We start from the raw sequence: 27798 nt of genomic DNA, 5'->3' as shown, positions 1-27798 counted from the left end.
CAAATGTTTGATGAAATTAAAAAAAGATGATATTAGGCCGAGTACATGGATACCAAACATGACATGCTTTAAAATTGCACAAACGTGCAGTGGCAACAAAATAAATACATTTAAAAGCCTTTACAGGTTACCACTTTAGATCTACAGAGGAGGTCTACTGCTAAAATTACTGCCCTCGATCTGACCTTCGCGGTGATACCTCACATGCATGGTACAATTGCTGTTTACATTTGACGCCAGACCAACAGGGGTGCTTTTTTTTTTTCCCTTTTATATTTTTTTGCTTTTTTATCTTATTTTGAAACTGTTTCTTTCATTTTATTTTTTTTTTAAATCATTTTTATTGTTATCCCAGGGAATGTAAATATCCCCTATGATAGCAATAGGTAGTGACAGGTACTCTTTTTTGAAAAAATTGGGGTCTAGATCTCTCCTCTGCCCTCAAAGCATCTGACCACACCAAGATCGGCGTGATAAAATGCTTTCCCAATGGCGCTGTTTACATCCGGTGAAATCTAAGTCATGAAATGCTCGTAGCTTCCGGTTTCTTAGGCCATAGAGATATTTGGAGCCACTCTGGTCTCTGATCAGCTCTATGGTCAGCTGGCTGAATCACCGGCTGCATTCTTAGGTTCCCTGTTGGGACAGGAGAGCCAGAGAAAAACACGGAAGACGGTGGGGGGGGGGCATTCTCTCCCACTGCTTGTAAAAGCAGTCTAGAGGCTAATTAGCTGCTAGGATTGCTTTTACATGAAAGCCGACCGTTGGCTAAAAAGAATGATACCAAGATGATACCTAAACCTGCAGGCATCATTCTGGTATAACCACTCAAAGTCATGAATTGCGTACCTGAAGACAAAAAAATGGTTAACAATAAAACACAGTAAACGGTAAAGTATAAAAAAATTACATACCAGAAAATTAAACATGATAAAACATAACAATAAAACAATGCAGAATAGAATACAGTAAAAAATAGGAGAGGGAGAGAGAGAGAGAGGGAGAGAGAGAGAGAGGGAGAGAGAGAGGGAGAGAGAGAGGGAGGGGGAGAGAGAGAGAGAGAGAGAGAGAGAGGAGAGAGAGAGAGAGAGAGAGAGAGAGAGAGAGAGAGAGAGAGAGAGAGAGAGAGAGAGAGAGAGAGAGAGAGAGAGAGAGAGAGAGAGAGAAGAGAGAGAGAGAGAGAGGGAGAGGGAGAGGGAGAGGGAGAGGGAGAGGGAGAGGGAGAGGGAGAGGGAGAGGGAGAGGGAGAGGGAGAGGGAGAGGGAGAGGGAGAGGAGAGGGAGAGGGGAGAGAGAGAGAGACACAACAACAATTTTTTGTTATTTTATTGTGTTTTTTTTACCTTTTTTTTTGTAACTGTAACCGGTTCCAGGTTCGGGCCTCTCAAAATGCAATGGCATCTTGGGAGACCCTGTGAAAGTGTGCCTAGTCTGTGCAATGCTGTACCCTATGCTACTACTCAACTAGTGTATGTAGCATTCAAAACATTCACCAATGCAAAGACCAGGATTGTCAGGACAGGAGGGACAATAGTAGCGGGTGTCACGCCTATATCCGCGCTTGCTGCAGACACAACATCTTTTTTGGGGGGGTTTCCATTGTAGGACATAAAGAAAATGCCTCTCATGCAGCCGACTGCATTTGGTTGGGGATGTGAATGGGGGAAGTACGGTGCTGCAGAAGTGGTGGGTTCCCAATTAGGATTGGCGAATGCAGCAGGAAGGGCACTATGGGCACGACGAGCCTGTGTTTGTCTTCTTCTTGGTGGCAGCAGGACACTACTTGTGCTTGCCACCTCACCAGCTTGAACTGCATTTATGGGACTCGCCACGTCCCGCTTGCCAGTTCACCAAAACGCTACCAAAAACTGTTAGCGATCACAGGGATCAGGCCTGACTCTGCGAACGCTGCAGTTATGTGTGTTTAGTGTTTTGTAAGTGACAGTGATCAATCGATCGATACTGCACTTGGGTGGGCTGGGCTGGGCCGGGCGGAGGGGCAAAACGCATGGTGCTAGCAGGTATCTGGGCTGATCCCGCTAACACTGCGTTTTTGGGAACCCTAAACTGCTGGGGACGCTAGTATAGATCTGATCGGATCAGATATTGATCCGTTCAGATACTATACCACTAAGGGAGGTAAACGGTGCGTGCGTGGGTGTTAGCGGTACTGGCGCTAATCTGACGCTGCCTGGGGCGACGCATATCACCGCCGAGCGATCAGGGGGCTAAACCTTTATTCAGTAAAAAATGGCAGGTGCCCTGACACTATAAAAAATAAATGAACTAACCTCAGCGTCACCCGTAACAGTTATACAGTGATTAGTGGTAAAAGGGTTAACTAGGGGGCGATCAAGGGGTTAAAACATTTATTTAGATAAGTACATGGGGGTCCCTGACGCTATAAAAGGCTGACGGCGAACCTATATAATTACCTCCTAACTAGCGTCACCAGTGACACTAATACAGCGATCAGAAAAATGATCGCTTAGCGACACTGGCGACGGGGGGGTGGGGTGATCAAGGGGTTAAAACTTTATTAGGGGGTTTAGGGGGGTATCCTAGACCTAAAGGGGGCTAACACTAACTGCCCTACCACACTGTCACAAACTGACACCATGCAGTAACAAAAAAAAACAAAAAAAAAAAAACTGTTTGGTGTCAGTGTGACGGGGGGGGGGGGGGGGGGGATTTTGTACACTCACATTCCAGTCTTCTCTCCTCGGCGCCGGAACGGAAAATATCGAGCCGAGGAGAGATGACATAATTTCCTTTGCTGCAGTTTAGCATACAGCAGCAGAGAAATGATCTGATTGGCTGGGAGCGTTCGCGAGGGAGGGGGCCACAAATGGATGGTCTCCCCCTCACGTCTGATCGCTCCCAGACACTAGCCAACCGCCTCGGGCACCGGTGGGGCGTGGTCTAAACGCACCCCCCCGCCCGCGGGAGGCAGATCACATACAGGTACGCGATTCTGCCTGCCTGTGCCATTCTGCCGACGTACATCGGCGTGAGGCGGTCGGCAAGTGGTTAAAGAAGAACATACACTGATTAGCAATAACATTATGACCACCCACCATAACCCATCGAAACATGAACTCCACTAGACCTTTGAAGGTATGCTGTGGTATCTGGCACCAACCATAAGTAGCAGATTCTTTAATTCCTGTTCTGCTGCGTAATCTCAATCGGAATTTCGGCCTGCAAAAGACCGATGAGAGTTTTTCGCTGTAAAATGAGACCGTGTGTATGCTCCATCGAACTTTTGCTGGCTGAATTCCAGCCAGCAAAAGATTGAGAGCATTCCTATCCGAAAATGCGATTGTCTGTGGCAATTCCGACGCGCAAAACAACGCGGAAACAATTCGACGCATGCTCGGAAGCATTGAACTTCATTTTCTCAGCTCGTCATTCTTGAAGGTGGTAAGTTCAGCGAACTTTTGTGTGACCGTGTATGCAAGGCAAACTTGAGTGGAATCCCGTCGGAAAAGCCGTCATATCTTTTTCCGACGAGAAATCCGCTCGTGTATACGCGGCATACGTTGCGAGACGGGGCCTCCACGGATCAGATTTGTTTTTCCAGCAAATCCCAGTGCTGGATTGGTTTGTGATCTAAAGAATTTGGAGGCCAAGTCAACACCTTAAATCCATTGTTTTCCTCAAAGTATTCTTAAATTCATCAAACCAGGCCACCTTTTATATATTACTCTATGATTAATGCTCACATGGCCATTATAGGCACTTTTTGCTGTGGACACGGGTCAGCATGGACAACCTGACCAGTCTGCGGCTTCGCGACCCCATATGCAACAAATTGTGATGCACAATGTTAGAGCTGCACGATTCTGGGAAAAAAATGAGAATCACGATTTCCTTTGCTTAGAATAAAGATCACGATTCACATTTCACATTATACAAAAAAAGTGGGCTAACTTTACTGTTTAGGGTTTTTTTATAATCTATTAAAGTGCAGTTTTTTATTTTTCAAAAAAATAGCATTTAAAAGCCCGCTGCGCAAATACAGTGTGACATAAAATATTGCAATAAGCACCATTTTATTCTCTAGGGTCTCTGCTAAAATTACACAATAAATAAAAACTGTGTGTGTGTGTATATATATATATATATATATATATATATATTTATATTCTATGTAATTTGTGAAATTGTAAAATTATGATTTTAACTTGAAACCAACAAGTCTTTAAGTGGTTAAACTTCCTCATTTACAGACCGAAGTTTATTCCTTTGACCTAAAAAAAAAAAAATAAAAAAATAAAAAAAAAAAAACTTTACAATGTTTTTAGTCAGCTCAGCGCCTGAGGTATGTTGTGAAACTTGACAGACTGCCTGTTTTTTTTTTTTTTTTTTTTTTTTTTGACAGCTATCGGCTTGAGCAGATAACTCTGCATAGAATTGGGAAAATGCTTTGTTAAGATTGTGAGGGGAAAAGAATTGTGATTGAGATTCTGAATGATGAAATTGCACAGCTCTACACCATCTGTTCTGACACATTTCTATTGGAAGCAACTTTTTTCGCAATCTGAGCTACAATAGCTCTTCTATTGGATCAGACTACATTGGCCAACCTTCACTCCCTATGTGCATCAATGAGCGTTAGCCGCCCACGACCCTATCAACGGTTTTCCTTCCTTAGACCACTACAGACCGGGAACATTCCACAAGAGTCACAGTTTTGGAGATGCTCTGATCCAGTCATTTAGCCATTACAAATTTCCCATGACCATGCCAGGGGGAGGGGACATGTCAGCTATTTCAACACCCCCCCAGTTTTTTAATTTTTCATTCTGAGTGTGTAAGGCACAAAAAAAGTCAGGAAACTGTGACAGTAAAGGCTCTTTCACACGGAGGATCCGTATGTCCGTTTTTCATCCTTCCGTTTTCGGATGAAAAACGGACATACATGTATCCCTGTGGAATACCGACCCGCTCCGATCCGAAAAGTGTAACGGAGGAAAACCCTACTTTTCCATCCGTTTTCGGATCCGATCTGGTGACAACGGACTCTACGGTCCGTCGTCATCCGATCCCCCATAGGGGAGAGCGGATGACAACGGACTCTATGGTCCGTCGTCATCCGATCCCCCATAGGGGAGAGCGGCGCTCTGACAGGTCCGTCATTTTCCTGTCATTTTCCTGCTCAGTGGGGATCGGCGGAGCGAGTCCGCCGTGTGTGAAAGAGCCCTAAGACAGTGTAGAAAGTGTTATAGAGGCCAGTCCTAAGCTGACACTTCCCAAATACGCCAGGTTGGGGATGTCAGGCAAGGAGTGGCATTGCTGGAGCAGAGTGACTACCCTAGCTGCCTGGGGAATGGTGAACATAAGGGCGAGCTTACAGGGAGAGTAAACAGATAGTCGTGGTAGAGGAATTATTAGGACAGATAGGGCAATCTGTTACCATAAAGACAGTGATTGACGAACAGTATGTTAACTAGACGTTTGGGTTCAGTACATCGTGGATCGGATGGACAGATTGTTGGGTGGGGCTGGGAGGACCCAGTTGTCATGGTACACATTGGTACCAATGACAAAGTTAGAGGAAGATGGAGTTTCCTAAAAAAAGGCTTTCAGGGACTTAGGAAATATACTAAAGAAAAAGGCAGTATTTTCTGCAAATTCAAGCCACACCAGAGAGGCAACAGGAGATTAGGGAACTTAACAAGTGGCTAAAGGAACTCATGCAAGAAATAGGGTTTGGGTTCCTGGAGAACTGGGCTGAATTTTCAGTCGGCTACCAACTCTATAGTAGGGACAAACTGCACCTAAATGAGGAGGGTGCAGCTCTGTTGGGGGGAGAAGTTGGGCAAAAAGGTAGGGAAACTGTTAAACTGGGTAAGAAGGGGGGCGAGCATAGGAAGCTTTTCCAGGCAGTGAGCAAGGATTAGAGAGCGCTACTGTGGTCAGTATTGGTGGTGTAGCCAGAGTGACTAGGGCCAATGCGTGTAGACTGTCAAAATTCTATTGCCGCCTCAGAGTACACAAATAAAATATAATATGCTCTGGCACAAGATTGAAAGGCATGCTCACTAATGCTGGGAGCTTGGTGAACAAAATGACACAACTGGAACTACTGATACATGAAGAAGATTTTGACTTTGTGGGAGTATCAGAAACATGGTTTGACAGCTCACATGACTGGCTTGCAACTGTCCATGGCTACTACTTGTATGGGAGGGACAGAGTAGGTAGAAGAGGGGATGAAGTGTGTATGTATGTCAAGAGCGATTTGACAGTGAATATGGAGGGATGACATTAGGCATGACATGAGGCAAAGTACTACAACTAAACGTCATCATTTTTTGACTGTCTTGTAGGACAATTTCATGTGTCGTCAGTTGGTGGATGCCCCAACTAGAAACGAAGCTCTGCTTGACCTTGTAATTATAAACAATGCAGAGCCGATTGCAGACATGGAAGTAAAGGATACCTTAGGAAACAGTGATTACAGGGTAATTACATTCACAATAAATCCTAAGAAGGGTGACATGGGTAATACAAGAAAATTGAATTTCAAGAGAGCTAACTGTATCAAACTGCAATCCATACTTCAAGACATCAAAAGTGAGGACATTTTAGACACAAAAAAAAAACAAACAAAAACAAAAAACAAAACAAAACAAAACAAAAAAAAAAAAAAACACAAACAGGAGAAGTGGCGGTGCTTTAAGAATATATTAATTAAGGGTATCATCCAGTGTCTTCCAATAGAAAACAAGTATAAAAGAATTAAAGCCAAACCTGGATGGCTAAATTCAAGCATAAGGCTTAATAACCACTTGCCAACCGCTGCACGCCAATACACATCGGCACAATGGCCGCGGTGGGCAAATGGGTGTACCTGTACGTCCCCTTTAAGAGGCGGAGATAGCAGGTGCACGCGCCCGCCGCGTACAGCGTGACCGTGCCTGCGGTCATGACCCCTGTAGACGTTGGTGTGTACCAATGAAACTGGTAGGGTGCTTGATTGTGATACGTCATCTCCGCTGTTTTTGAAGTGCAGCTGGAACACACCATGGTGTTTCCATGCACATGGATTTCTAAGCTGCAAGAATTTGCTGTTGTTATCTTGTTTTTATCTGTTTTTTTTTTTAATAAAACTGTGACATACTTCACTATGGAAGCCCTTTCTTTTTAATTTTTTCCCACTAACCATTGGACAACTCCCTTCAAATCGTTTTGTTCCTGGGAACGTGCTAAAACAATCTGGATTCATTTTGGTGTGTGTGTTCTGGAGGTCGGTTAAACGCTGGGATCAACATTGGGATCGTGCACAACTCCTGCTGAATATACCCATATGTGCTTTATGACTACCTGTAATAGGGGTCATGGAAGTCTGGTGAGTAGGATTTGTGACATGTGATGGTGGTGGAAGATATTTCAGTCAAATTTACCTACTGTTCAGCAGGGATTTGAAGATTGTGTACAATATCTGAAGAAGTTGATACATTGTCTAAAGACTTTGATACATTGTTTGAATATTCACTATTTGCACTACTGAACTTATTTTGTGTTTGGAGTTTTTATACACACATTAAATTATCATGTTGGTGCTCAGTTGAACTTTTTGCATGTTTGCACTTTATTAGGGAAGGAGCATGGTTTAATCAATTTAGTATTGATTTTTACTTTTACTTTACTTTTTTACTTTTACTTTATATCCATTTTTCTTTTCTACATTGTGCTGCTCCTTACCAACTTTCACCTGTTTAATTATTCTAGTTGCACTAATTATCCCTCCACTTTGCGCTGGTTCTGGGGTTTTTAACCCCCTCATTCACTTTTTTTACAGTATCTCACAAAAGTGAGTACACCCCTCACATTTTTGTAAATATTTAATTTTATCTTTTCATGTGACAACACTGAAGAAATGACACTTTGCTACAATGTAAAGTAGTGAGTGTACAGCTTGTATAACAGTGTAAGTTTGCTGTTCCCTCAAAATAACTCACACAGCCATTGATGTCTAAACCGCTGGCAACAAAAGTGAGTACACCCCCAAGACCCCTTTCACACTGGAGCATTTTGCAGGCGCTATATCGTTAAAAATAGCACCTGCAAACCACCCTAAAACAGCTGCTACATGCGCTCCAGTGTGAAAGCCCAAGCGGCATTTTGCAGGCGGATTTAATTCCTTTTCAAGCGCTAGCGGGGGGTTAAAACTGCCCCGCTATCGGCTGAATAGTGCCGCTAAAACGACGGTAAAGCGACGCTAAAAATAGTACCGCTTTACCGATGATGCCCGGGCGCCGGCAGTGTGAAAGGGGTCTAAGTGAAAATGTCCAAATTGGACCCAATTAGCCATTTTCCCTCCCCGATGTCATGTGACTCGCTAGTGTTACAAGGTCTCAGGTGTGAATGGAGAGCAGGTGTGTTAAATTTTAGTGTTATAACTCTCACATACTGGTCACTGGAAATTCAACATGGCACCTTATGGCAAAGAGCTCTCTGAGGATCTGAAAAAAATTATTGTTGCTCTACATAAAGATGGCCTAGGCCAGTGATGGCGAACCTTGGCACTCCAGATGTTTTGGAACTACATTTCCCATGATGCTCGTACACTGTTCGATGCAGCTGAGCGTCATGGGAAATGTAGTTCCAAAACATCTGGGGTGCCAAGGTTCGCCATCACTGGCCCAGGCCATCTTTATGTAGAGAAACAATAATTTTTTTCAGGCTGTAAGATTGCCAAGACCCTGAAACTGAGATGCAGCCCGGTGGTCAAGACCATACAGGGGTTTAACAGGACAGGTTTCACTCAGAACAGGCCTCGCCATGGTTGACCAAAGAAGTTGAGTGCACGTGCTCAGCATCATATCCAGAGGTTGTCTTTAGGAAATAGACGTATGAGTTCTGCCAGCATTGCTGCAGAGGTTGAAGGGGTGGGGGGGGGGTCAGCCTGTCAGTTCTCAGACCATACGCCACACACTGCATCAAATTGGTCTGCATGGCTGTCGTCCCAGAAGGAAGCCTCTTCTAAAGATGATGCACAAGAAAGCCCATAGTTTTCTGAAGACAAGCAGACTAAGGACATGGATTACTGGAACCATGTCCTGTGGTCTGTTGAGACCAAGATAAACTTGCTTGATTCAGATGGTCTCAAGCATGTGTGAAGGGAACCAAGTGAGGAGTACAAAGATAAGTGTGTCTTGCATACAGTCAAGCATGGTGATGGGAGTGTCGTGGTCTGGGGCTGCACGAGTGCTGCCGGTGTCTTGCCGAGATAGTTCCCCCAGCGGATAAGGACCCCCCTGTACTGCACAGGCACAGCACTTGCGCCGTACGAATGACTAAGGAGCCACCGCAAATAACCAAAGCTGAAAATCTTCAGTCAGCTGTACATGGCGCCTGCGCCCTGAGTCAAGGTTCAAGCCCCACCATCCAAGTGGACCTAGAGGTAGAACAAAAAAGTGCCGAGCGAAGCGAGGCCGTGCCCTAAGCGTGGCGAGTGAAGCGAGCCCACGAGGGGCCCTCTTACAGGTGCCGTGTACAGCGGATTTACAACTATTCGGCTATTTCCGCCGACTCGTACTGCGCAAGCGCTGCGCCTGCACAGTACAGGGGGGTCCTTATCCGCCGAGGGGTACTTTCTTGACAGAACACTGGCACTGGGGAGCTACAGTTCATTGAGGGAACCATGAATGCCAACATGCACTGTGACATACTGAAGCAGAGCATGATCCCCTCCCTTCGGAGACTGGGCTGCAGGACAGTATTCCAACGTGATAACGACCCCAAACACACCTCCAAGACGACCACTGCCTTGCTAAAGAAGCGGAGGGTAAAGGTGATGGACAGGCCAAGCATGTCTCCAGACCTAAACCCTATTGAGCATCTGTGGGGCATCCTCAAATGCAAGGTGAAGGAGCACAAGGTCTCTAACATCCACCAGCTCCGTGATGTCGTCATGGAGGAGTGGAAGAGGACTTCAGTGGCAACCTGTGAAGCTCTGGTGAACTCCATGCCCAAGAGGGTTAAGGCAGTGCTGTAAAATAATGGTGACCAAACAAAATATTGACATTTGGTCATTTTCTTTTAGGGGTGTGCTCACTTTTGTTGCCAGCGGTTTAGACATCATGGCTGTGTGTTGCGTTATTTTGAGGGGACAGCAAATTTACACTGTAGCAAAGTGTAATTTCTTCAGTATTGTCGCATGAAATATATAAAATATTTACAAAAATGTGAGGGGTGTACTCACTTTTGTGAGATACTGTAAATATTTTAATAGCAAAAAAGCAAGGCCAGCATATTGGCCCCATAAAAGATAGTCAGGTTAAGTTGGTTACAAGTGACAGGGAGAAGTCAACGATGTTAAATACATTCTTCTACCTCGGTTTTTACTAAGGAAGGAGGAGGTGTATAATAGACAAGATGGAATTGTTATGAAAGAGTGCAGAATGTGCTTGTATGGCTAATGGAAGCCAGTGTTCAAAAAAGACTGGAAAATATGAATAAATTACAAGGACCAAATGGCTACCACCAGAGTGTTTACTAGACCATTATTCCTAATATATAGGAACATCTTACTTACCGGAATGGTACCAACTGACTGGTGAAAAGCTAACTTATTAGGCACAAGGTAATATTACTGCGGGGTCACCTGGAAGGGGACGAGGTAACTGGACACTGACTTCCTGATGGGTCTCCTCGTGGATGCTGGACAATGACTTACTGTGTGCGACTGACATCCCTTCTGTCACATTCACTCAGTCTTCCAAATCCCTATGTAGCAAGTCTATATAAAAGAGTGACACGTCTAGCAGCAATGCATCATCTGACACGTCTTGACGTCATGTCTGGTCTAGCTCTGAGTGCATTCCACGCTGAATTCTACACACCGTGAGGCAGGGACGTAGCCAGCTGATACATCTACCCTCCCGATACCACAGTGAACCATGCGATACATGACGGGGCACCTACAGTGACTAACGACTTCTTCTTTAATGCTTGCTGATCTCCGATTCTATGTGAGTAGGCACGAGAGGCAGAACAGGGACGTGTGTGTGTAAACATACAAATCCCTGTTCTGTGAGGAGAGACAGATCGTGAGTTTCTAATAGCTAGGAACCACGATCTATCATCCCCTCTAGTCAGCCCCCTACAGTTAGAACACACAGTCAGGGAACAAAGTTAACCCCTTGATCGCCCCCTAGTGTTAACCCCTTCCCTGCCAGTGACATTTATATTTTTTTATAGCACTGATCGCTGTATAATTGTCAATCGTCCCAAAGATGTGTCAAAAGTGTCCACCATAATGTCGCAGTCACGAAAAACAAAAAAATTGCAGATCGCTGTCATTACTAGTAAAAAAGAAAAAAAAAAAAAAAAAAAATTAATAAGAAAAATGCAATACATTTATCCCCTATTTTGTAGACGATATAACTTTTGCGCAAACCAATCAATATACACTTGGATGTCAATTTTGTTTGGGTACAGCGTTGCACGCCCGCGCAATTGTCAGTTAAAGCGACGCAGTGCCATATCGCAAAAAATGCTCTGGTCATTGAGCAGCCAAATCTTCCGGGGCTGGAGTGGTTAAAGACTTGTGAATGCATTCTTTTTTACATTCTTCTGAACTGATCCCGGCTTGTCATTGGCATTATTTCTTGAGCCATTCTTTTTTGTTTTGTTCAAAAGCGAACGTATTACCAATATTCAAAAAAGGCCCGAGATATATACTGGAAAACTATAGACTAGTTAGCCTAACATCAATAGTATGTAAAATATTAGAGAGGATGATAAGGGACTATAGCCAGGAATTTTCTGGCGGAAATAGTATCATTAGTAGTAACCATCATGGATTAATCTACAAGGAGATAAGTTATAATCTGGCTAGAGGAAGGCAAGTGGATATGGTGTATCTGGACTTTGTCAAAGCATTAGATACAGTACCCCTTAAACGCTTAATTTACAAATTGATGTCAGTTGGCATTGACGATACTGTGCGCACCTGGAAAGAAAATTGGTTACAGGAATGCATTCTAAGGGTGGTGATAAATAGCATATCTTCTGAATGGACCAGAGTTGTAAGGGAGTTACCACAAGGCTCTGTCCTAGGACCAATTCTGTTTAACTTGTTCATAAATGACATAGAGGTTGGAATACATAATTCAATCTCAGTTTTTTCTGATGATACAAAGCAAAGCAGTGTAATAACCTCAGCATATGGCAACCTTACAGAAAGACCTTAATAAAATAGAGAGATGGGCAACTACATGGCAAATGAGGTTTAATATTGATAAAATGTAAAATAATGCATTTGGGGGCTAAAAATATGCTAGGGGGGGGAGAACCTCTAGGGGAATCTAGGATGGAAAAGGATCTGAGGGTTCCAGTAGACCACAGGTTCAGCAGCAGTGCCAAGCTAAAGCTAGCAAAGCTAGCAGAATATCAGCATGCATTAAGGGTATCCATTCAAGAGACAAAACTATAATTGTGCCACTTTACAAAACTCTGGTTTGGCCGCATCTTAAGTATGCTTTCCAGTTCTGGTCACCAGTACTCAGGAAGGATGTGCTTACACTGGAAAAATTCTAGAAAAGGGCAACAAAACTGAAAAGGGGACTGGGGGGACCTCAGTAATGAGGAACGACTACATATAGAAGAAGAGACGCTTAAAGTGGATGTAAACCCAATGTCATACTTTCTAAACTACTGCCATAGGGGTCATCTATAAGGATATACATGCCTCCTGCATGTATCTTTACCTGTCAAATGTCTCTCCTCTGTCTGTTATGAGACCTAAAAAACTGCATATTCTGTGGGTGGGTCTGTTGTCTGGAGCTCGGTGGGTGAAGTCGTGATGTCAGTAGACTCCCCGCCCACCTCTACACTCCCCTTGTCAATATGCATTCTCTCCTGTGTATTTCTTACACTGAACTTCTACTATGATCTCTAACATCCAGTGAAAAGACAGGAAAGTAACCACATGACTTCAGCATGCCAAATCATGCTGAGGTGTGGAACAGCCAATCCTTGCAGAGCTGCTGAAGAAAGGAGTGGGAGGGAATTAAAAAATACTGCATAACTTAGGCTAGTGCACGAGATATGTAAATCACCTGTCACTCACAGCAAGGGGGAGGATTTGACAAAGTTTTTCTCTGTTTGTCAAGATTTATCTCACAGAACAATAAAAGAGGATTGTTCAGAGCTGGATTAACTCTTTGTGGCAAGACTGGGCTCAAATGATAGGAAATCTTATACTCTACATTATGACTTAAAAAAAAAAATTTCAGGTTTACATCCACTTTAAGAGGAGATATAATTGCAATATACAAAATATATCCAAACATAAGGAAAAAATGATTCAGTCTCAGGTCACTTAAGAAGAAACGGGGCCATTCACTGAAGTTGGAGAAGCGATTTAATCACAAACTGTGTAAGGGATTCTTTACTGTTAGAGCTGTACAGATGTGAGCCCCTTTCCACAATTGGTGGTGTCAGTGGAGAGTTTCATTAAAGCGGGGGTCCACCTATCTATCGTTTTTTTTTTTTTTTTGAGTTCATTCACAAACTTTTCTTCTCAGCATTACATACTCGCATATTGTGTGTAATATGTCCGCCTGTGTCAGATTTCGTCGGAAAGAATAACTTATATTATTCACTGCAGGCGGTTTCCATCTTCATTGTGGGCATTTGAACCCACAAGCATTTATTTCCTGGATGTGGTGAATGCTGTGCTCCCAGCATTCACCGCTCGTTCCCGCACATGCTCAGTGGCATCCTTGGAAGCCTGAGACTAGCTCCCAGGAGTCTGGGAGAGGCTAGAAACACGCCTACTCCCACGGGAGGAGAACCAGGAAGTGCAAAGAAGAATAGAAAAATAAAAGGTAATTACGGCGATTTAAATTTTTTTAAACGGCATGTCAGTATCTAGGCAAGGAAGAGAATACATACAGATATTGTTCAAAATTTGGGTGGAACCCCGCTTTAAGCTCAAAAAGCTCTTAGATGAGCATCTTAGTGATTGCGTTATACAGGGATATGGGAATCGGTAGAGACAAATACATACACACTTATATACCCACACCCACAGGTTGAACTGGATGGCCCAATGTCTTTATTCAACCTTACCAACTATGAGAACTATAAGATTGTAGTTGCACAAATGCTTACTGAACCCACCAACCAATTGAAGCAAAAGCTCACTCTATGGTTGCTATACTTCCACCTGCGCCATGGAAACGCACAATGATGTGCCACCTCCATTCTAGCAATCAAGTGGTACAAGCCACAGATAGAAACTTGCATCGCATGAGAGTATCATATGGGCATACAATAAAGTGTTAAGGAAGGACAGTTCTTGCCATATTTGGATTGAGCTGATCTTTCAGTAATGGCACTGACATACTCACTAAGGGCATGAACAAACTCTGGTGTGCTTTATGAGGGCCAACTACATCTGGCTTTTTTGTGTCATGCATCTTAAAAACAGACAGACAATGCATGATGTACATGTATTAAACAGTCCCAAATACAGAATGCACAATACAAAAGGCTAAACACATTGTTGGTGCACTCAGTTTACAGCTGCCTTGACATTTACACAGCATGAGTTTCCCGCTTGGAGTAATAAGACAGAAGCAGTAAACTAGAGTCAGCTAGATTTCTACTCACACCATTGCCCAATGATGAAGAAGAGAAATAAGTGGGCCAGGCCAATATATCTAATCGTAGAGGCAGTTGTGAGGGGAGGGAGTTCTTCCTAATACTTTGTGCAGTCATGGATAATAGCTCTTCCGGAGATAGATGGAAAAAGTAACCCAATGAGCGTATTATATGACACTACCCCTTGGAATCAGATCCTACATTTTTTGCATGCATCTTGAATTTTGGTGCACAAGTTTCAACTCTATATGTATGGCTTTATCTGTGTAATAGGTAAGAGGTAAGTTAAGGTTAAATTCATGTTACTATTATATTGCTGGGTGTGACAGTTTACTTTCAGGTCCGGCGATTTTCTTTTTCAGCTTTCAATATAGTTGGCAACAAAGCAATTGTGCCCTAAAGGTCTGGGGAAAAGTGTGGATGATGGCTGCATTCCACAGATGGATTATTCCTTCACTGATTTATATGAGGTGTGGTTGGAACTGTACATCCTGTACTGCAATACATATAGGAATGTATAGTGCAGGCACGGTTCTACTTTCTACTGTGCTTAGGGGCATTTGACTACCACCTGCTGCACATAACAGATGCAACCTATCTCCCCTATTATTGGTCATTTCCTACATAAATATATCATTTCCAGCAAGTTGATATAAAAAAAAGTAGTATACAGCAGGATTGTCATAAAGTACAATCTAAGAAGGGACAACATTACCCATGTGGAAATCGGGTGTGTATGACCCTCGATAACACATAGCGGGGAACTCCATGGCACATTGGAAATTTCATATGACATGATACAGATGCTAGTCATTTGGCCCATGTATACTGGAGTCGGGCCGTCTTCTGTTCAAGGGGCATGATCGAAAAAGGTCTGCCGACTGACTCCTGAACATTGACAGAGCATTGTTCCCTTGTCAGAACACAATAGCACAGCAGGGGTGATCACTGTTCCAACATTGGATTGTTAGTACAGCGGCTCCTCCAGAGCTGTCAGGTTTTTTTTAATTCAGCTCAGCTGGGTTGAATGGAAAAACACACACACACACACACACACACACACACACACACACACACAACTAGTGTGTACAGGGCTTTAGACTGAATTTTACAAAATATTCAAACTTTTGTTTAGAGGAACCAATAAATGACACTATTGTGTTTGATAAAACTAAATCAGATATGGGGACTTCGTACATTACCATTTTTACATAATGTTGTGTCTTTATATCAAACCTGATATGCAAGATTATTTTCTGTACAAAAATGGCTCCATTGGAAAATTATTGTCTCCAAGCAACATCAGTAACATTAGAAACTTAAGAAGCATAGTATAGCAAATTGGATGGCTGCACACCGGGATCAGAAGTCCAAGAAAAAAACCTTTATTGCAGCAAAATCCACCAACCGCAGTCAAATGATCATAAGTTCCCAGCTCATTTGACTGTGCTGATGGTGGATTTTACTTCAGTACAGGTTTTCTACTTGGGCTTCTGATCCCGGTGTGCAGCCATCTCATTTGTTTTATTGTGCTTCTTGGTTGAGAACTGGGCACAGTCCATACATCTCCTGAAATCATGCTGCTGCCCCAAAATAGCCCTCAATAATAAGCAGGATGAGATAGAGACTCATGTGCCCACACAGCACCAGTACTCAGGTAGTCAAACGTCCAATCAAAGAGAAAAAAAATCTGTCACCTCAATGTCTCAAAAAATAAAAACATACGATTTTATTAGATCCATCCATTAAAAGGAATCAATACCTGTAAATATTAATGTGTTTCAGCCACTTACATAGGCCTTGGGTCCCTTTCACACCTGCGGACCGTTTAGGTCCGCCTGTCAGTTTTTTTAGGCAGACCTGAACGTGCGCTCCGTAGACCTCTATGGAGCGACAGATCTCAGCGGTGACTTGTCCGCTGACATCCGACCCGCTCCGATCAGAAAAAGTGTGACGGAGGAAAACCCTATTTTTCAATCCGTCTGCGGATCGGATGAAAAGGGACAGGTGGTCCGTAATCATCTGATCCCCCCATAGGGGAAAGCGGCGCTCTGACAGGTCCGTCCCTGCACAGAGTGCAGAGACGGACTTGTCATCCGCCGGCTCAGCGGGAATCAACGGAGCGATCCCCGCTGAGCAAGCGGAGTAGTAAAAACGGATCCGCACGTGTGAAAGGGGCCTAAGTCATAATGAAACAATAACATGAAAGCAGGTTGTAAATACTAAAATCCTCAGGTGAAATCGTCAGTTACTGGGGAGTAGTTTTCTATAAAACATTATATAAATTGTAATACAACCTTTGTGGTCTATGTGGTAGAATGCAAAACATTTTGTCTACAATATGTAGGCTGCACAATACATTCCCTAAAGTGTAGAATTTCTGAACATTTCTGTGATTCACTGAATCCCAATGCCAAAGCAATCTCAAATGTATCTAAACATTTTAACCGCTTCCGGACCAGCCACCGCTGCAGTTTTACTTTTGCGCAAACCAATCAATATACGCTTATTGCGATTTTTTTTACCAAAAATATGTAGAAGAATACATATCGCCCTAAACTGAGGAAAACATTTGTTTTTTTTTTTTTTTTTTTTTAATTGGGATATTATAGCAAAAAGTAAAAGATAGTGTTTTTTTCAAAATTGTCACTCCTCTTTTGTTTATAGCGCAGAGGTGAACAAATACCACCAAAAGAAAGCTCTATTTGTGGGGAAAAAAAAGACGTCAATTTTGTTTGGGTACAGCGTCGCACGACCGTGCAATTGTCAGTTAATCACTTCAGCCCTGGACCATTTGGCTGGCCAAAAACCAGAGCACTTTTTGCAATTTGGCACTGTGTCGCTTTAACTGACAATTGCGCGGTCGTGCGACGTGGCTCCCAAACAAAATGGATGCCCTTTTTTCCCCACAAATAGAGGTTTCTTTTGGTGGTATTTGATCACCTCTGTAGTTTTTATTTTTTGCGCTATAAACAAAAAAAGAGCGACAATTTTGAAAAAAAGAAAAAAAAAAAAAAAAAAAAAAAGCAATACTTTTTGCTATAATATCCCCAAAAAATATACTAAAAAAAAACTTTTTTTCCCTCAGTTTAGGCCAATACGTATTCTTCTACATATTTTTGGTAAAAAAAATATGCGTTTATTGATTGATTTGAGCAAACGTTATAGCGTCTACAAAATAGGGGATAGTTTTATGGCATTTTTATTAATAATTTTATTTTTTTACTAGTAATGGCGGCGATTTTTATTGTGACTTCGACATTATGACAGACAGATCGGACACTTATAGCACGATTTTGGGACCACATTTATACAGTGATCAGTGCAATTAAAAATGCATATATTACTGTGTAAATGTGACTGGCAGTGAAGGGGTTAACCAGGAGGGGGGCCCTGCAGGGGTTAAGTGTGTCCTAGGGAGTGATTCTAACTGTGGGGGGGGGGGGGGGGCGCTACGTGTGACTACACTGATCACAGGAAGCTGTGATCAGAGTCACTAGGCAGAACAGGGAAATGCTTGTTTACATTAGCATTTCCCCATTCTACAGCTCCGTGAGACGATCGTGGGTATCCCTGCGGACATAGAGTCCGCGGGACCCGCAATCACACTCACGGAGCTCACGGCAGGGTCACACATGCGACGGCAAATTCAAAGGGATGTACAGGTATGCCCATTTGCTCAGCCGTGCCATTCTGTCGACGTATATGTACATGTGGCGGTCGGCAAACGGTTAAAGCGACGCAGTGCTGAATCGAAAAAAAATTACCTGGTCATTGAGCAGCCAAATGTTCTGGGGCTGAAGTGAAAGATATGCACTTGGGAGATATGAGGGGTTTTGGTTTCTTTGAGATAGAATGTATACCTCATGCTGTAAGGAGAGGAGATCGTCATCGGAGACTACTAGCCAGAGAGGCCTGGTGGAAATTTAGATTACAGACCAGAGTGCCACATGGCCTTAGGTGGGACCTGGATCTACATCTGAAGTAGTCCACCTCTCTTTCTCAGATGCAGTTTTGTTTCTTTCTAATAATTGCCAGTTGCATTTCTAATTATTTCACTTATACTATATTTTATTATATTCAGCTTGTATACGTTTATGACAACTGATAGTGATACATTTTTATTCATTAGATGACAGAGGCTACTGCAGCTGGAAAACCATTGAAGTGTTAATTTACCTGGTTTGAAGACTGCCCTGCCCACTCCTCTTTCTTGCGCCTGAGGATTTTAGTATTTAAAGTGGAGGTCAGCCAATTTTTTCTTTTTTAAAGTCAGCAGCAACAAATACTGCAGCTGCTGACTTTTAAAATAAGGACACTCACGTGTCCAGGGCACCCGTGATGTCGGCACCCGAGGACGAACCGTCCCTCGGGTGCTGCCGCCACCATCTTCGATAAGGAAATCGGGAAGTGAAGCCTTGCGGCTTCACTTCCTGGTTCCCTACTGCGCATGCACGAGTCGCACTGCGCAATCCGAATGGTCCCTGCTGTCTCTGGGATCCGTGTGTTTCCCAGCAGACAGCGCGGGGGGGGGGGGGGGATGGGAAGTAGCGTAGACCCCCGCGGGGGTCTATGCCCGGAAGTAGGTGCAAATACCTGTCCTATAAAGGGATCTGCACCCCCCTCCCCCCTGAAAGGTGCCAAATGCGACACCGGAAGGGGGGGAGGGTTCCAAAAAGCAGAAGTTCCATTTTTGTGTGGAACTCCGCTTTAAAACCAATTTTTCATGTTTTTATTTTATTATGACTAAGGCCTATGTAAGAGGCTGAAATGCGTCAATATTTACAGGTACTGATTCCTTTTGGATCTAATAAAATTGTATAGGTTTTATTCTTGAGACATCGTGGTGATGGATTTTATTCTCTTTGATCGGGCTTACACACAGTCTTGGGTCCACTTGGTTGGGCACTAACCTGGAGCGATGCATCTACTTACTGAACATTAGGAAGCATGATTTTATTTATAGAATACAATAAAACATTACCAACATAAGAGCTATATAATCAGCCATCCAGATCATACACATTTGGCTGACAGAGAAACCATTCCAGGGGAAGGGAATGAAAAGGGCAGGGCATGGGCAGACTTGCAGACTGCAAGTTTTGCATTTGTAATCAAAGGTTCATTCATCTAGGGCCAGTTCACACGACAGAAACGCAGTCCGGGTGTGTTTCTGCATGAGCTTTTTTGATCGGTTCCACTGCGTTTTTAAAACGTTCCAATGCATTTGTCCCCTTTTTATTATCTTCATCTTAAATAGGGGCATGTGTGTTCTGGTGCATTTTTTACTGCAATTTACTGTTCTACGTTCAAGTCCAGTACAGAGCAGGAAAAAATGCAGCATGTTCTACATTTTTTGACTGGAACTGACTGAACTGGTGTGAACTATGCAATTGGAAACTATATAACCTACTTTTTATGCATTTTTAAAAAATTTGCGACTTTGCAGTGCCAAGAGGACAAGAGGCCTAAGGGAACATGAGTCATTGCAATATAGCAGGCATCGCTAAATGGTGGACCATGGGCCAGATCCGGAACCGCAGTCGCGTCATTCAGGAGCCGCTTCTCTTCCCCAGCCTCGTCGGCTGTTCTCTGCATGTCGGGAGGCACCATGGTAATATCCTGGGTGCAGGAGGCACAGCTCTGCACTGGGGGCGGGTAATCAGCTGAGTGCTGGTATTAAGCAGACTTCGGGAGACGCGGCTCTGGCTGCTTTTCATATTAACCAGCAAGTGATTGGTGGCTAGGACTGCCCTGCATCCTACCTCTGCTCATAAGTAAGGGGGGGCAGTGCTTTATGGGAGTGAAGAGGGCAGAGCAGATTTCTGGGGGACAGGAAATTTGTGATGTAATGGGGATGCAGGTGATGTGAAGAGGGCATATCACACTACTGTGGGTGGATTTGGGATGTGAGGGGGCAGTGCTGTGTGTGTGAGGGAGTTGATGTGAAGAGGGGCAGTGCTGTGGGGGGCAGATCATCTGTGTAGGGGGGGGGGATTTGTCACGTGAGGGGGGGCGAGTGATGTGAGGAGTCCTCGGACCTCTGCTGGCAAAAAAATTTGGCTGATCTCCGTCAAATTGAATTCAATACCCCTGCAATATAGGGACAAAAAGGGGACTTTTTTTAAGTGTTTCTAAAACCTAAAGATATAGACTCATCATTTTTAAACCAAAATTCCAGTTTTCCCCACCTGTTCTATCCCTTCCACCTTCACAGCAGTGACCAAATAGTTCAGGTAGTGATGTGTGGCTACTGCACAGTCCAGGAGTTCTATAAGCCCAGGATGCGCGATAATGCATCCCGCCAGGGTTGTGTCAAAGACAGCTTGGGTTCCCAGAATGTGGGTGGGTGACACTGAGAGAAAAGTTTTTTTTTTTTTTGGGGGGGGGATTAGCACTGATAATAATGTGAGTACAGTAAAACCTTGGTTTGAGAGCGTTTTGCAAGACAAGAAACATTTTTAAATAAATTTTGACTTGATAAACAAGCGATGTCTTGATATACAAGTACCGTCATGTCACAACTGAGTATAAAAGAGATGAGAAGCGCCTCTAATTGTAACAATACATTTAATGACGGTACAACATTTAGCAACTCACATGGTTGATGATTAAAACAGGCACATCTAAGTATGCTGGCATCTGGGGTAAACCTGTCCACATAGACAGTCCTCCTCACTGCCATCAACGTCATCCCTTCCACACTGTGCTCCGCGAGCGCTCCAAGCCTCGCTTTCAGATCGCTCTGCAGGGTAGTCTTCCTGGTAACGATTACAAACTGACAATGGTGAGATCCATATTGCTACACTTAGAGGCGCCTCTCCTCTTTTTTACTCTGTAGCTCCTGCTGGATTTTGCTTCTAATCCCCTTGTGGAAGCTTCCATTTGTGGATGAACATTCTATGGTTACACAACCTATCACATTGCTATATTCTTTTAATATGGACTATTAACTGAAGGACTTACGAATAAATGGTTGTGGAACGAATCATCTGGAGTTTCCATTATTTCTTATGGGAAAATTTACTGTGATATACAAGTGCTTTGGATTACAAGCATGTTTCTGGAACGAATTATGCTAGCAATCCAAGGTTTTACCGTATTGCAGCTTTTTTTGTTTAAAGACAGCACCTTTAAACCGGGCTTCTACTTGAAGTAAAAACCCCAGCCTGCAATTTCTTTACTGAACTAACACTGAATATTATCAGTATACTGTAGAAGTCAGTAGTAGGAAATAATCTGAGGCATTTTCAAAAAGTGGGCTGTGATCATGCAGTGGCTCACTCAATGCTGATACAGTATTTTACCATATAACTACAAAGCACTGGATTTACCACCATTTCTGTATATTGGGAGTTGCTATTCTTCAAAGGAAATCTAAATCTTATTTGTCATATTTTAATACAGCAAATGCTGTTAAATGGCCGCTGTAAAGGATGAGGGTCTGGTGAGGGGCGGAGTAGGTGGGATTAGTCGGGTAGAGACAGAGTGAGTGTGGTGGTGGTCGGAGAGGAGCGGAGAGGAGAGAGGACAGTGAATGTCTTGTACACCAACGGTGTGACGGAGGTGACACTGGCAGCTAGTAGACTCGGGGCCGGCAGACGCAGCGTGGCGGTTCGGAGGAGCCACCATTTACAGATGTTGTGGAGAAGCTGAAGGTGAGGCAGTCTATACATAGATCCATTCCTGTATTAGCTTGAGATTTGGGCGTCTACATACAGCAGTCCTCTAGTACAACATCCATAACCACTTGCCGCCCGCCATATAGCAGAATGACGGCGGCAAAGTGGTTTCAATATCCTGACTGGGCGTCATATGACGTCGGCAGGGTATTGAGGCGCGCATTGCGGCGATCGTTGTTGCGGTGTGTCAGTCTGACACCCCGCAACACTGATCTAGGTAAAGAGTCTCTGACGGAGACTCTTTATCACGTGCTCAGCCATGTCCAATCACGGCTGATCACAATGTAAAATAGGAAGAGCGGGTGATCGGCTTTTCCTCACTTGCGTCTGACAGACGCGAGTAGAGTCGATCGGCTGCTCTCCTAACAGGGGGGTCTGTGCTGATTGATTATCAGCACAGCCCCCCTTCGGATCCCGCCCAGGACCACCAGGGAAGCTGCCCAGGGCCACCAGGGAAGACATCCACACTGGACCACCAGGTATGCCCCCTAGACCCCCAGGGAAATACTAATCTGTGCCCAGGCAGCTGCCAATCAATGCCCAGGCAGCTGCCAGTGCCCACTCACAATGCCTACCACTGCCAGTGCTGCCCATCAGTGCTGCGTATCAGTGCCACCTATCAGTGCCCAGCATCAGTGTCCAGCAGTGCCACCCATAAGAACCCATCTTTGCAGCCTTTCAGTGGCCAGTGTCGCCTATCAGTGCCCATCAGTGCCACCCATGAGTGACCAACAGTGCCGCCTATCAATGCCCATCAGTGCTGCATATCAGTGCCACCCATCAGTGCCGCCTACCAGTGCCCATCGTCAGTGCCACCTCATTGGTGCCACCTTATCAGTGCCCATCAGTGAAAGAGAAAACTTACTTATTTACAACATTTTTTAACAGAAACAAAAGCAAAATTTTTATTTTTTTCAAAATTTGTTTTTTTTTTGTTTAGCAAAAAATAAAAACCGCAGAGGTGATCAAATACCACCAAAAGAAAGCTCTATTTGTGGGAACAAAATGATAAAAATTTAGTTTTGGGTACAGTGATGGATGACCGTGCAATTGTCATTCAAACTGCGACAGCGCTAAAAGCTGAAAATTGGTCTGGGCAGGAAGGTGTATAAGTGCCCGGTATTGAAGTGGTTAAAGGGAACTTCGGATGAGAGCTATCAATCTGGTCCTTTATATGCCTGAGGGTCACTCTGTGACCATTATCTGGTGAGCTCTTTGACTTATCTCTTCGGGTGAAGCACTTTATTTGCACGATTTAATCACAGGGATTGGAACACCTTTAAGAAGATTCACTGTTTTTCCTTTTGACAGCAATGTCGGATGAAATATGAACTTTTTATTTGCACCATAGTTCTTTTTATTTTATATTATTAATTTGTTTTATTGCACTGCTGTTGCGCCTTCACTGTTTTTTTATAAAATATCATTTTGACATTCGGTATTTGCCAATTGGAAGCCTGCCAAGAATGGCTGCACTAGTTTTCTTTTTTTAGTCATTTTTCTTTTATTTTCACCTGGTAATCTGGCCAGTAAGCCTTTTGTTTTTCAGTAGAAAAAGATGTTCTGCAGATGTAGCAGTTAGAGAGTTGAAACAAATCATTTACTTCTGGCAAGGGTGCTTAGAATGATCAGCTTTTATTTATTTATATCAACCCTTTATCCCAAAAGGAACAAACTGTTTGCTGTGACTGCCTATAAAAGTATTAGCTAGAATTCAGATTCAATTTGTAGGGGTATCTAAAACTTCCAGTCCATCTAACACTCCTCTACCCCCCCAGATTACGATGCTGCTGTCCAAATGTGCCCCCTGTGCTCCTTCATCCAAAATGGAGGCACTCTAATACAGAAGGTGTGTTACTGGTCAGAGGGACTTGTAGGTTGAGGCCTATTTACACTATAGCAGAGAGCTGCATTTTTTGCAGTTTTCCACACCGCTCCACAGGTGAACACAGAAAACTCCTGCAGCTGTGGACATGAGGGGGATCAGTGCGGAGGGGGGGGGCATTAAAGGAAGCGATCCCCTGTATGGCTCTCTTTAGAGCAGCTAAATGTCAGCTTAGTCTCCCCCTTCCACTGCTTTCAACTGTATCAACTGTACAGAGAGGGGATCGGTTTCTTTAATCCCCCCCCCCTTACCACCACACTGACCACCCTCTCCTGTTCACTGTCCGATTTCCCCAGTTGCCGGGCCCCCCATGTGCAGTGCCTCCTGCTTTTCTCCTCTACTCTCCTACCGGCTCCTGCAGACACACAGGATTGTTAAAAACAATTGTAAAAAAAAAAATGAACAAAAAAATAAATAATAATATGAAAAAACAGTAACACCATCCTCTGTCCTAATGACACCATCCACTGTCCCCCCCCCCCCCCCAAAGAGCATTGTGAAAAAAAAAAAAAAAAAACTGTAAAAAAAATAAAGAAATTGCAACAAATGATTAAAAATGTAAGAGAATAAGAGTAAAGCTAGCCACACACCTATAGATTATCTGCAGATTTTCTATGGTTAGATGGAAAAAGTGGGAGATTCCTCCATCCACACAGTTTAGCGAACATGGAGAAATCTGTTGCACTTTTTCCAACTAACCATAGAAAATCTGCAGATAATCTATAGGTGTATGGACAGCTTAAAGGCTCGTTCATATGGATTGTCTGCCCCACACAGTGTAAATTAGCCGTTTGTGCAAACACAGCCGCAGGTCCTAATTTGACAGGTGTAGCCTTGAATGGATACTGTCTGTGTACATGTGCAGCCACATGCCTGTCAAGTTAGGACCTGTGGTTGTGTTCATATAGGTGCTGCATCCCCATAGCGTAACACAGGCTGCCTGCACATTAAAAGAAGAAAAAATAATAAATTTGGTTCAAGCCACAGCACCCATATGAATGAGCCCCAAGACCTCATTCATCCACAGAGCTTTATTTCTTACTTCAATACAGTTTCATCTTCTAGATTGATGAGGAATTTTATAAGTTATGTTGTGTTTGTATGCGCCAATTAGGGCTGGGGAAAAAAAAAAAAAAAATCGATTTGAATCTTGTTGAGAGGTCAAATCGATTCAAATTTTCAGCAAATCGATTTTTTAGATTTTTCTTTTTTTCACCAGGACCGGCGCTGACACCGCACCGGTCCTGAGGAGCTGCGGGCAGGAGTTTTTAGGCGAGGCCGGGCCGCGGCTTTGGCCTAGTCCATGAGGCCGGACGCCGCAGACTAGGCCGAAGCCGCGGCCTCGACTAAGAACTCCTGCCCGCAGCTCCTCAGGACCGGCGCCGTGTCCATCAAAAACAAAAAAAAAGAAAAAAAAAAAAAAAAAAAAAAAAAAAAAAAACACTTGATTCGAATGGTGAATCAAGTTTTTTTTTTTTTTTCTCCCAAAAAAATCAGCGTTTTTTTTTTTTTTTTTTTTTAAAAAAAAAAACACGCTGATTTTTTTTGGGAGAAAAAAAAAAAAAAATCGCCCAGCTCTACCGCCAATATTGATTTTACACAGAAAAAGTGTGTGGTGTGTACCCCCACAGTATGAGGACCCCTCTTCCTGTGTAGTGTGTACCCCCACAGTGTGAGGACCCCTCTTCCTGTGTAGTGTGTAACCCCAAAGTCTGGGGACCCTTCTCCTCCTCTGTGCAGGGTGTACCCCCATAGTATGAGGACCCCTCTTCCTGTGTACACCCACAGTATGAGGACCCCCTTCCTGTGTAGTGTGTACCCCCATATTCTGGGTATCCTTCTGTGAAGTGTGTACCTCCATAGTATGAGAATCCTCTTTTCCTGTTTACCCCCATAGTATGAGGACCCCCTCTTCCTGTGTAGTGTGTAACCCCAAAGTCTGGGGACCCTTCTCCTCCTGTGCAGGGTGTACACCCACAGTATGAGGACCCCTCTTCCTGTGTACACCCACAGTATGAGGACCCCTCTTCCTGTGTACACCCACAGTATGAGGACCCCTCTTCCTGTGTACACCCACAGTATGAGGACCCCTCTTCCTGTGTACACCCACAGTATGAGGACCCCTCTTCCTGTGTACACCCACAGTATGAGGACCCCTCTTCCTGTGTACACCCACAGTATGAGGACCCCTCTTCCTGTGTACACCCACAGTATGAGGACCCCCCTTCCTGTGTAGTGTGTACCCCCATATTCTGGGGATCCTTCTGTGAAGTGTGTACCTCCATAGTATGAGAATCCCCTTTTCCTGTTTACCCCCATAGTATGAGGACCCCCCTCTTCTTGTGTACCCCCATAGTATGAGGACCCCTCTTCCTGTGTAGTGTTTACCCCTATAGTATGAGGACCCCCTCTTCCTGTGTACCCTCATAGTATGAGGACCCCCTCATCCTGTGTACCCTCATAGTATGAGGACCCCCTCATCCTGTGTAGTGTTTACCCCTATAGTATGAGGACCCCCTCATCCTGTGGGGTGTGAAAATAATGATTTTATTGTATTTTTGAGTTCTACTTTAGGTTAACTTTTAGACAGAGAAGATACTTTGGGGACATGAGTATTTACAGTAAAAATTCATTTCTGCCCCCATGACTGAATCCTCCCCACCCAAACACACCGCTCCGGGCTGTTGGCACCGCACCTGAAAGTACCGTACTGTACTTTCACATGATGCCAAGGTAATACGTTTGGTGAGGATAAATGATGCTGCGATTTGTAATTACAAGTCAAATCCATCTAACACAATTAGCAAATGCCTATGATTATTAATGATTGTGCAGCTCTACCTGCTCCCAGTGTTACACTATGCCAAGAAGGGAAACATCTAGTAAATACTATGGTAGCATGCCAAGAATAGGGCCAAGCATACTACCCATAATGAAGGAATAAAGGTGTGTCATGCAGGTTCTCACCCTGAACACACCTGCTGCTCACATTTCTAACAAACTGCCATTCCCTGTACTGTACAGGAGAGAACTGTCTTTTCTGCAGAACTTTCTAAAGAAAAATAGCACAGCACAAGAGCTGCATGTCTTAGTGTACCCCTCTCACAGAAGATACACCTTCAATATATAAGCTAAGACTTCCTCCTAATAAAAAGGACTCACCTGTCCAGAAAAGTCTCAGGTAGAGAGTAATGCTGGGAGAGTACTCAGACAGAGGCTCAGTTACTGAGAGCTGCACACAGATCAGGAAAGGAGCAGGAAGTGATCATTGCCTGACTGACTCCAGCAATGAGCCCCGCCCCTATCTGCTGACACTCTTCTCTACTAAGTGGGAGCTGAATTACTGAGTCAGCTGTATACTGTTCTCTGGTAATAAATGGAAGTCATACATCTCCTACACTATGTCAACTGCACACTGTTCTTGTATCTCTAGTAATAAATGGAAGTCATACATCTCCTACACTGTGTCAGCTGTACACTGTTCTCTGGTAATAAATAGAAGTATTACATCTCCTACACTGTGTCAGCTGTACACTGTTCTCTGGTAATAAATAGAAGTATTACATCTCCTACACTGTGTCAGCTGCACACTGTTCTCTGGTAATAA

The 27798-nt window shown here is 43.8% G+C and overlaps 1 protein-coding gene across 2 annotated transcripts in view; it reads right to left on the bottom strand.

Annotated features, from left to right (window-relative positions):
- Window positions 1–27494, bottom strand: part of LOC141144866 (serpin B6-like) — an 82347-nt gene extending 54853 nt beyond the window's left edge. For both annotated transcript variants that reach the window (XM_073630951.1, XM_073630950.1), the window contains exon 1: window positions 27354–27494. The gene's annotated coding sequence lies outside the window, so the exon portion shown is untranslated. The remainder of the gene's footprint in view (window positions 1–27353) is intronic.
- Between the last annotated feature and the right edge of the window lie 304 nt (window positions 27495–27798).

Source organism: Aquarana catesbeiana, linkage group LG05 (genome assembly GCF_042186555.1).
Source record: "Aquarana catesbeiana isolate 2022-GZ linkage group LG05, ASM4218655v1, whole genome shotgun sequence".
Taxonomy (NCBI): Eukaryota; Metazoa; Chordata; class Amphibia; order Anura; family Ranidae; genus Aquarana; species Aquarana catesbeiana.
The sequence above is the reverse complement of the archived record's forward strand: the minus strand, read 5'-3'. Positions and strand labels throughout refer to the sequence as shown.